The following is an 11,098-nucleotide window of genomic DNA, read 5'->3' as shown; positions in this document are numbered from 1 at the left end:
CTCCCTCCCCAGGCTTCAGGTGCATTTTAGCCTAGGGGCAGGGAAGACCTTCCAAATTTGCATTCTCATTACAGTAACATACTTCTGATTGCTTTTGTTAATCATCTAGAAATATACGTGAGAAGACTCAGAGCCGCTGACAACATGACTGTGATCCTGATTCATTGGGAAGGGTTAGTGAGCTTCCTTTCACTTGTCTGCCTCAGCACCGTCTAGCCCCATGTGTTTCCTTCCCACTCTTGGACTTGCCAGCTTCCTTGGAAGCTCAGCTGCTGCCTTCTAGACATCCCTCTTCTGATCCCATTGGTCCACTGGAAATGTTCCCTACCTAAATTAATTCACTTATTAAGTGCCATACCAAACAAACTACCAAAAAATATTTTAGAGAGCTAGAAAAACAAGAATGAAATTCATCTGGAAGAACAAAAGGTCCAGAATATCAAGGGAATTAATGAAAAGAAATGCTAGGGAAGGTGGCCTAGCCATAGCAGATCTTAAATTGTATTATAAAGCAGGAGTCATCAAAACTTCTTGGTAGTGGCTGAGAAATGGAGGGGTGGATCAGTGGAATAGGGTAAGTGCACAAGACACAGGGGTCAATCACTATAGTAATCTACTGCTTAATAAACCCAAAGACTCCAGCTTCTGCAATAAGAACTCACTATTTGACAAAAACTATTGGGAAAACTGGAAAATAGTATGGTAGAAACTAGGCATAGACCAATGTCTTACACCATATACCACAATAAAATCAAAATAAGTGCACAATTTAGATAAAAGGCTGATACTATGAGCAAACTGGGAGAGCATGGAATAGTTTAGCTGTTAGATTTATGGAGAAGGGAAGAATCTATGACCAAACAAGAGACAGAGAACATTATGAAATGAAAAATGGATAATTTTGGTTACATTAAATTGAAATTTTTGCGTAAAGCCAACACAACCAAGATTAGGCAGGAAGCAGAAAATTGGGAAACAATTTTTACAGCCAGTGTCTCTCATAAAGGCCTCATTTCTAAAACATATAGAGAGAACTGAGTCAAATTTATAAGAATACAAGTGATTCCCCTATTGATAAATGGTCAAAAGATAATGAATTGTCAGTTTCCAGAGAAAGAAATTAAAGCTATCTATAGTCATATGAAAAAAATGCTCGAAATCGCTATTGATTAGAGAAATGAAAATCAAAATGACTTTGAGGTACCACATCATATCTCTCAGATTGGCTAACATGATAAAACAGGAAGATGATAAATGCTGGAGAAGATGTGGGAAAATTAGAATACTAATGCATTGTTGGTAGAGTTGTGAACTGATCAAAACATTCTAAACATTTGGAATTATGCCCAAAGGACAATCAAATTGTGCATACCCTTTTATCTGGTAATACAAATAGTAGGTCTGTATCCCAAAAAGATCATTAAAAAGGGAAAAGGACCTATGTGTACAAAAATATTTATAGCAGCTCTTTTTGTGGTGGCAAAGAATTGGAAATTGAAGGGAATCCCATCAATTGGGGAATGACTGAACATGTTTTGGTAAATGAGTGTGATGGAATACTAATGTGCTATAAGAAATCATGAGCAATCAGACTTCAGAAAAACCTGGAAAGACTTGAATGAACCGATGCTGAGTGGAGAGAGTAGAACCACGAAAACACTGTACACAGTAACAGCCACAATGCACAATGACTGACTGTGATAGGCTTAGCTCTTCTCAGCAACACAAGGATCTAAGATAAAGGCCTCATGATGGAAATGGCTATCCATACCCAGACAAAGAACTGCAGAGTCTGAATGCAGGTCGAAGCAGATTATTTGCTCTCTTTCTTTCTTCTTCTTTTTTTTTTATTTGTTTCTTCTTTCTCCCATTGGTTCTAATTCTTCCTTACAACATGACTAATGTGAAAATAGGTTCAATATGAATGTATATGTAGAGCCCGCATCACTGTCTTGGGGTGGGGGAGGGGAAAGATGGGGAGAAAATGTGGAACTTAAAATCTTAGGGAAGTGAATGTTGAAAACAAAAATAATGAAATTAATTTTTAAAAAATCCTAATAGCCAGTGTAGACACCAAAGCCCAGCTTTCTATAACCCTCAGTGGTACATTCTACTACAAGACCAGGCATAAAATGTGCCTTCTGCTCTCACTTTGGACTTAGTTTTCAATTTACTTACATCACTTCCCTTTTCCAATAAACCATAAGAAAGTACTGTAGAAAGAGCAGGCATAGCAGATTGGGCAGTGACTCTATGAAGACAAGATGAGACAGGAAGGAAAAGGACAATCTTCCCTTCCAAGCCTTCTTCTCTAGGCCACTCCGTCTTCCCCTCCACTTCCTTCTCCCCATCTGAAAACACCCAACCAAATCTTTCCACACAAAGATATTTGCCTAAGTTAAGTCTGTCAGAGGCAAGATTAACTTTTATGGGAGATCTCACCAGCACCCATCTCCAATTGTCACGGTTGCTATGGTAACAGGTGCTTTCCTCCCTCCCTCCCTCCGTGTGCCATGTAGAATGCCTTGTTGAAAGGGACATGCAATTTCCTTTTTGCTTATTCTGTTGATGAAAATGCAGCTGCAGGCCTCACCTAGCTTTCCCCCTCTGACTATTTGCCCCCAACCTCTTAGAAGAAATATTGAAAGTTTCTGAAGGATTGAAGATGAGTGGGGGGTTCAAGGGGACCCCATGGGAAAGGATTCACTTTGCGTCTAAGAAACATTCCCATTCTTTCATGTTGGAGGATCCTTTGAGGAAATCAATGCATTGGGTCATTTAATTAGGGTCCCCAAAGTTTCAACCAGGCCTGAATTAGGGAAGCCTTTCCCACTGACTCAGAGTTGAGGGGAGGAAGGCAAAAGAGCTTTAAGACTAAGGTTTCATTTCCCTGAGACAGTGGAAAGGCAGAGACCCAGAGAAACATCCCAAATGACACTTCCATTCTGGTAGGAAATGTCAAGAGATGAACAAGAGTGTTCGGGACAGACAGCCCCTTCTGGGCTTCTCTTTGGAAGCTCATTTGCCAAAGACAAAGTGGAGCAAGGAGAGGGAAAATCAGGGTTGTTTTCAATGCCCTGACTTATTTTTCCTGTCAATATGTCAAAGGAAAGGGCTGCCTTGGGCTCTGTCTGTGCCTCCGTGCTAACATGGGCTTATTTGTACATGGCTCATTTAAGTATTTACTATGAACATTCACATCTGTCTTTCTGCACAGACACGCAGACAGCACGCGAGCACACACATAAGCACACATGTCTGACCTTCTTCTCATTCCTCACGGGGCTGCACTGCTCTCACATCTCTCTGCCCACCCATTCCCCCATGCTCTGTCATTACTGGAAAACCTCATCATTCTGCAAGAGCTCACCAGTGTTGGGATTCCATCTCATCACCCTTTGATTGAAGATGGAGCCCAGGACTCCCAGGCATCTCCTGCCTCATCTGGGACTGCTCTGACCTCCCCAAGGGGCCAGTGGGTGCCTCTGTGCCCCACACATCCCCTGCTTGTCAGCCTTTGGCATCTAATCTGCCCCCATTCAATAGGGAGCTCCTGGAGGGCAGGGACTTCTTTTCTTCCTTCCCTCCCTCCCCTGGTCTCTCTTTGTGTGTCTCTGTCTCTCTGTGTCTCTCTGTCTCTCTTTCCCTAGTCCTTAGCCTAGTGCCTTGCACATGGCAGGTACTTAATGAATGTTTCTTAATTATTGAAATAGCCTCTAGGTGGCACACTGGAGAGAACGTTGGCTCAGAGTCAGGATGATCTGAGTTTGAATCGTGCCTCAAAAGACTTACTATCTGTATGACTCTTCCAAACCCATTGCCTCTCTCAGGTCTACAAAATGGTGGCAATAAGTACCAGAATCATGGGGTTATTGTGCGAATCAAGTGAGAGAAACTGTTTTATAAACTTAGAAGTGCTGTAGAAATGCTACCATCAGACAGTGTGTCCCCAAAGTCTCATAGCTTAAAACTGTGCTAAGACTTTGGGGACACACTGTGTATAGACAACAAACCTGTACAAGCATTGCCTCTGTAATGTCAGGGATATAAAGATCAAAATGAATAGTCCCTGCCTTCAAGGAGCTTCCATACTAGTGGGGGAGAGCGCAACATGCACAAGGGTATGTAAAAACAGAGAGAGAGAGACAGACAGACAGACAGACAGACAGAGACAGAGAGAGAGAGAGATAGAGACAGACAGACAGACAGACAGAGACAGAGAGATTGAGATTGAGATTTTGGGGGAGGAGGGAGCAAATCCCAAACTGTGGGAATCAAGAAAAGCCTCCCCTAGTAGGCAGAGCTCCAGCTGAGTCTGGAAGGGAGCTCCAAGTTCCCGAAAGGTGGAGGTGAGGAAGGGGAGCTGTCCAGGTGCTCTGCCACTGCAAAGGAAAAGGGAAATAGGAAGTCATGAGGGAGCACAAGAAGGAAGCTGGTTTGAATGCTGCAGAGAGAACATGAAGGGAAGTCCTGTGTAATCAGCCTAGAAAGACAGGCTGGAATGGGATGGTGAAGGGGCCTTAATGCTAAACAAAGGAATCTGTTGCCTAGAGGCAATAGGGATCCACTAAAGCATCAGCCGGATATTAGCTACTAATATTATATTAACATACTAATAGTATATTAACTATTATTAATGCATGTGTTGTGTGTGTATGCAGGGTTCTATACACCTTCACTCACACACACTCACTCTCACAGACACTCTCTCACACACACACACACACACACACACACACACACCCTTTCACCCCTTTTGCTCCATACCTGTGATTTCATTAGTGAAGGGCACTCCTGGGGTTAGGTACTAGTCTGTAATTTCTAGTCTTAGAGAATTTCCCAGAGGACAGAGAAGTTAAGAGGCTGGCTCAGGGGCCCAAGCCCATCGGGATCTGAGGCAGACCCAAGGTCTTCAGCATCTGTCCTGTGGCTGCCTGCCCTATACCTAAATCTATGCATAGGCCTCTACTTATTTGAATAAGGCTGGAGGAAGAGGAGCTGAATCCTCCATTTCATTTATACAAAGAGTTCTGAGTGAGGAAACTCCTCTAACTCACCAGGTTGGCCCCTTTCCTGCCGCTGGGCTGGGGCCTGCCTGCCTGGGGCCCTTCAAGAAACAAGAGCCTCCTTGTCTCTCGGTATTCTCTCTGGCTGTTCCCTGTGGACTCTCACCCTTCTCCACTCTGACCCCTGACCTCCCTGGCTTTCTTTAAGTCCCAACTGAAATCCTACCTCTACAGGAAGCCTTCCCCGCCCCTCCAGGGCCTTCCCTCTCTTCATTCTTTCCTGTTTGCCTGGAAACAGCCCGCTTGGTCTATGTCTGTCTGTTGTGTCCCCCATTAGACTGCATGCTCCCTGAGGGCAGACTGCCCTTTGTCTTTCTTCATAAACCCAACAGTTAGCATGGCACCTGGCACATAGTAGGTGATTAATAAATATTCATTGACTAACTGATTGACAGGTCACCAGTGGGCAAGCTAATGACAATCAGACTGTATCTGAAGCAAGACTTGAACCCAAGTTTCCCTGACTCTGAAGCCAGCTCTCTTGCTGCTGCTGCTTGTCCTTTATTCCCAAATAGGACCATGACATCAGGGAGATGATGCCGTGACATGCAATTGAATTGGATTTAAGTGAGGCAGGGCCATGCAAGGTCACCAGCCTCTCTTTCCTCTAGAGTCATCTGGGTCCAGTGGCCAGATATAGATCAGGATGACTGGAGATGGCCCTGGATGCAGTGGGGACCTTGGCCTTTTCAAGTCTAATGTCTTTAACAGGTCTCAGTTTGTCTGAGGCAACACCCATTCAGTGATTTAGGGTTAATAAAAATAAAAAAGGTATATTTCCTGCCTATTTATCTTTGCCTCTGTCTCTGCTTTTTATGGTTTAGTTGTGGCTTTTTATTGTTTCTTCTTATAAAGTTCAGGATATTTTTTTGGTTTAAGAAATATCACATAGTACACATACACGGAGACTTTGGGGTTGCTTCCCCTGGGCTCCTTTCCCATACATTGTTTCATGGAGCTCGTGGTTCTGAACTTCTTGGGAGTTTTCCTGGAGAGTTCTATAGAGCGAGATGCTAGGGCTGTACTTTGTTGTCCCTTTGGCCAGTATTTAAGAAGACAAGGCAGAGTGATGCCTCAGTGGGAGCTGCTCTCCCCCAGTGATTCCATCACATATTTCCAGCATCACTCCGTTGCCATAGGAATAGAAATGGACAACAGTCTTGGGAGCAGAAATAATATTTCCCAGCCCATGCACCTTGTAAGTAGATCAGGAGTTCCCTCACAACTGAGTTTTCTCCAAATTCCTTTGCCCAGCATTACTACTGAATGTTCATCTCTCGGCTTCTATGTCAGATCCCTATGTCTTGATGGGAAACGATGCTCAGAATGTCTGGCTCTCTCTGAAAAGGTCACTGAGCCTTTATGAAATCCAGGATGGTGAGCAGGTGCTTAGGGCTCTTGGGGCTCCAGAAGGGCAGGAGACAGTGCACCTCCCCTCGTCTGGTACACTCCCTGGTCTTTGTCCAAGCCTAGCTCAAGCGTCATCTCCTATGTGAGATGCTTACAGATAATGACCTTTCCACCCAAGCCCTCCTGTCTTCCCCACGTTCCTATTCATGTTGAGAGGGCCACCACCCTACAACCACTTATCCTTGAAACTTCAGTCATCCTCAGCTCCTTACTATTTTCCACTCCCCATATCAATCTATCACTAAGTTTCATTATCTCTGCCTTCACAGCATGTCTCCTATATCCCCTTCTCTCCACTGACACTGCAAACACCAGTGAAGGCTATCATGACATCACAACTGGACCATTGCAAAAGACTGGTGGGTGGTCTCCCCCTTCAACTCTAAACTACCCTTGACTCAATAGCCAGAGTGATTGTTTCAAAGTATGGCATTGACCATATTATTCCCTTCCCCACTTCGCTAAACTCCAGAGGCTCCATAATGCCTCAAAAATCAAAGAGAAATTCCTCTGTGTGATGCTGAAAGTTCTCTACTACCCCTACCTCTTCCCACCTTCCCATCTTCTCACTGTGAACCTTCCTCCCTTCCATGCATGGGGAGGGGATCCAGCTGCACTGGGTCACTGGCTGTTATTTGACCACATCTTCGATCTCTCAACTCCGTGCTTTTCCATTGACTGTTCCCCTTGTCTGGAATGCCCTCCTCTCTCACCTCTGTCTCTTGGGATCCCTAACTCCCTTCATGTCTCAGTTCAAACCCTACCTCTGACATGATATCTTTCCTGATTGCCCTCACTCTTAGTGCCTCCCCGCAACACCTCTGTCTTGCCTCTGACATGGTCTGGTTGTGACTCTAGACAAATGACTTGATCCCTTAGTGTTCCAGGCTACTCTAAAGACATGCATTTCAGAGAAGGCACTCATCATTTTGTGCACTAATGAAATGAAGCCACAACTGGACACCTCACACCTCTCTCCCTCCCAAGGGGAAACATCTTCACAACGTATTTGTTTTCTTCCCTTGCCCTGATCATATCCCAGGAAGAGAGCCTCAGAGAGCAAAGGCTGTTTGACTTTTGTCTCTGTGTCCCCAGCACCTCACCCAGGTGCCTGACCAGAGTGTTAACCTCAACTCTTGTCTCTTCTTCATGGTTGTGACCACAGCCAGTTGGCAAGTCTTGCTCTCTCTGTTTCCACAGCAGCTTTGGCATCCATCCTCTTCTCTCCACTCACACTGCCACCACTTTAGTCCAGGCCCACCTTTCTGGCCTCTTGCCTTCTAATTGATTAGTTGGCCTCACGTCTCTCTCCTCCCCATTGCTGCCCAAGTGGTTGTGCTAAAGCAGGGGTGTAAACATGTTACCTCCCAATGGAATAAGCCCCCCGGCCCCTCTTAGCTCTAGGATCCAATATAAAAGTCTTTGGTTGGCTGTTAACATCTCTCTAACTTTAACCCTTTGTCCTTTCCAAGCTCTCTTCTTCATTCTGCCTCTCCCCACACATTCACATAGGACCAAACTGCCCTCATCTTGGTATCTTACACAAGGGTTCCATGCCTCTTCATCAGCCACTCCTCATGCCTGGAACGCATTCCTGCCTCACTTCCTCCTAGAATGCCTCCTAGAACTCCTTAATTGCTTTAAAACACAGCTCAAACACTCCCCACTCCCACCTGAAGTCGTTGCTGATTCCCCAGGTGCTGGTGCCTTCTCTCTGCCCTTCCCTAATGGCATTGCATCAGTTCATAGCCCTTCCCCTGTATGTGTGCAATTATATAAAGCATTTCCATCTTAATCATTTTGTATAAAGACACTCGAATAAAAGGAAAAAAAGAAAGAAAGCAAATAGCAGCTTCAGTCCGTATTAAATCAATATCAGTTCTCTGGAGGCAGGCAAGCAACTCATTTTGAACTAAAAGTGTAAGAACTTTCCTGGGCACAGAGAGGTGCCCACAGTCACACAGGTATAAGTGTTAGAATCAGGATTTGAATGTCAGAATTCCTTTGCCTGAAAAGTCAGTGTTTCCCTCCTCTGTGCTGTGATCCTGTGCCATGATCTTGCATCATGATCTTACACTGTGATCTTGTGCCATGATCTTACACCATGATCTTGTACCTTGAGCCCTGGAAAATAGAAGACTTACAGAGAACACAGGGGAGACAGAATTGTTGTCTTCAGGTATCTGAAGGGAAGTCAGGTGAAATAGGGAAGGACCTTTAACTTCTAGGATTAAATTATTTAGGAAAACTCCTGACCATCTCTCCTCTCAATCCATTCCCCATACCTTTTAGATAAGGGAAATGAAGCCTATGGAAGGGACATGCCTTGGCCAATGTCCTACACTGACTCTGGAGCCAGTGCCCCTTTCACTCTGTGCCGTGACCTCCCGGTCCGATCTTGACTCTGTCCATCAAATGTCTTCTTTCCACTCTGACCAGCCCCCACCCCCACTTTGCAACAGCTTTCTCTTTTTTAATCCATTCCTTCACTCAGCTGCCAAAATGAGATTACCTAAGTCAGATCACAACCAGCACTGATTCATGGATGCACTGATGGGCTTGCAAACCTCCTCAGAATGTAGCTGGGAAATAAAGTTGAAGGGCCTTTGCACTGACCACTGGGATTACCTGGTTCCAATCTGCTCTTGGGCTCCTTAACACATGAGCAATAACCAGACCCAAAGTCCCAGTTTCAAATCTTTCCTCTGACACTCACTAGCTCTGTGGCTCTGGGCAAGCCATTCCACCTCTCTCAGGACAGCTTATTCATCTGTAAAATGGGGACAATAATAGCACCTACCTCCCAGGGTCATTGAGGGTATCAAATGAAACAGAGATTTTTCTGCAGAACTTACAGGGATATAGACAAAGCTATTATTATCATCTTAGATTTAGGATTGTGGGAACATTGATCCAGAACTGCAGGGAATGTAAGCGGCAATCTAGTCCAATACCCTCATTTTATAGATAGTGAAGTAAATGACTTGTTTAGGGTCACACAGATAATAAGCATCAGAGTCAGGACTCAAACCCAGGTCTTTCTTGTCCTCCATTCTTTAGACTACACTGCCCTCCTTATCCTGATCAAGAAAGAGAATCACCACATCAGCCATATTGAATGGAGAGGACACTTAACACAGAAAATGGTGCCTCTGCCCTGATTCTGCTCATTTGGATGGATACCAACAAGCCTGTCAACCAAAATGTCCTGTGGGTCCTCTTGTCTCCCTCTCTCTCCCTCTCCCCAGGCATTCTTCCTCCTCCAGCAACTCACTCTCTTGGGAAATGATTTTTGTGTAATTTTCTTAAGTACTATGAACTTAAAAAAAACTTAAAAATCACTAACAAAATACAAATATTCAATCCACATAGAACCCCAAAGATGATTTTTCTAAGAACCCAAGTAAAGTTAAAACATGCCTCTGTTCTAGAGAGATCATAGGCTCATATACCAGGAGCTGGAAGGGACCCCAGGAGTCATCCAGCTCATGAATGGCCTGGGTGGCCAAAATCCTCACGCCCGCTGAGCTCATTTCTCTGGCTTTCCTACTGTTCTTCCAAGGATAGAAAAAGGTTGGCTGAGTAGTGAGAGACTGGAAATATCTTCACTTGTGAGGCAGTAATAAAGAGGGACTTATTTCACCAGAGCTGGCCTTTCATGTCCACTGAGTTGGCAGCCAAGTGCTGACTGCAATGGGAAGGTTGTTAAAGGCCTTTCTGCCAGGAAGCCTCCATCCCACTGGGCCTGGGATTTTTGTTCACTCCATTCCTTTGATGAAGACCCAGAAATAGGGGTCCTTGACCTTTTTGTGTGGCCCTTGACCGGCCTGGTGAATCTTATGGGCCCTTTCTCAGAACCATGTGTTTAAATACATAAAAGAGGTAGGCTTACAAAGGACACTAATTATGTCGAAATGTAGTTTTCAAAAGAGTAAAAGCAAGCAAAAATAATCATGGCCCCAGGTTAAGAAGCCCTGCTTTGGAAGGTTCCAGTTCACTTACCAATATTTTCTGGGAGAGACCGCAAGCATTAGTTGATGCTGTTCCCCTCTGTAGAACATGCGCTCCGTGAAGACAGGTGCTGCTTGCTTTGTTGTTGGAGCACGGGGGAAGGGGGAGAGAGGGTTTGGTTTCATCCATGAATTCTCAGCACCTCAAGGAGTGTCTTGTCTATGGTAGACACTTAAATACTTGTTGAATTGAATTCAATTGCAGCTGATTGAACGAAATGGGAAAAAGCCCAGGACATAACACAGACTAGGGAAAGACCTGGGCCCAATTTGTTTGTAACTTAAAGAGCTGTTGACCACAGACCTCAACTGCTCATCTGCATGCAGGAACAACAGACTCGTTCTACCTTCTACAAAGGGTTCTTGAGAGGATCACATGAAATGGTATGAGAAGAGGGCTCAGCAGGTCTTAGAGCCCTAATGAAAGGGCGGCAGAGTCCACCACTGTGGACCAAGGCTAAGAGGTGATGGATTTGGGTCCTAGATAAGACCTAGATTCAAATCTTACTTCTGCCATTTTCTATTTGTGCACCTTTGAGGAAGTCACTCAAATTCTCACAGAATATGGACAGAGTATGGGATTTGGAATTAAGAAGTCCTGGGTTTGAATCC

This window comes from Petaurus breviceps, unplaced genomic scaffold, assembly GCF_028583685.1.
Source record: "Petaurus breviceps papuanus isolate PSGF00001 unplaced genomic scaffold, PetGlider_PUasm1.0 567, whole genome shotgun sequence".
NCBI classification, from domain to species: Eukaryota; Metazoa; Chordata; class Mammalia; order Diprotodontia; family Petauridae; genus Petaurus; species Petaurus breviceps.
This window is presented reverse-complemented; position numbering follows the sequence as displayed.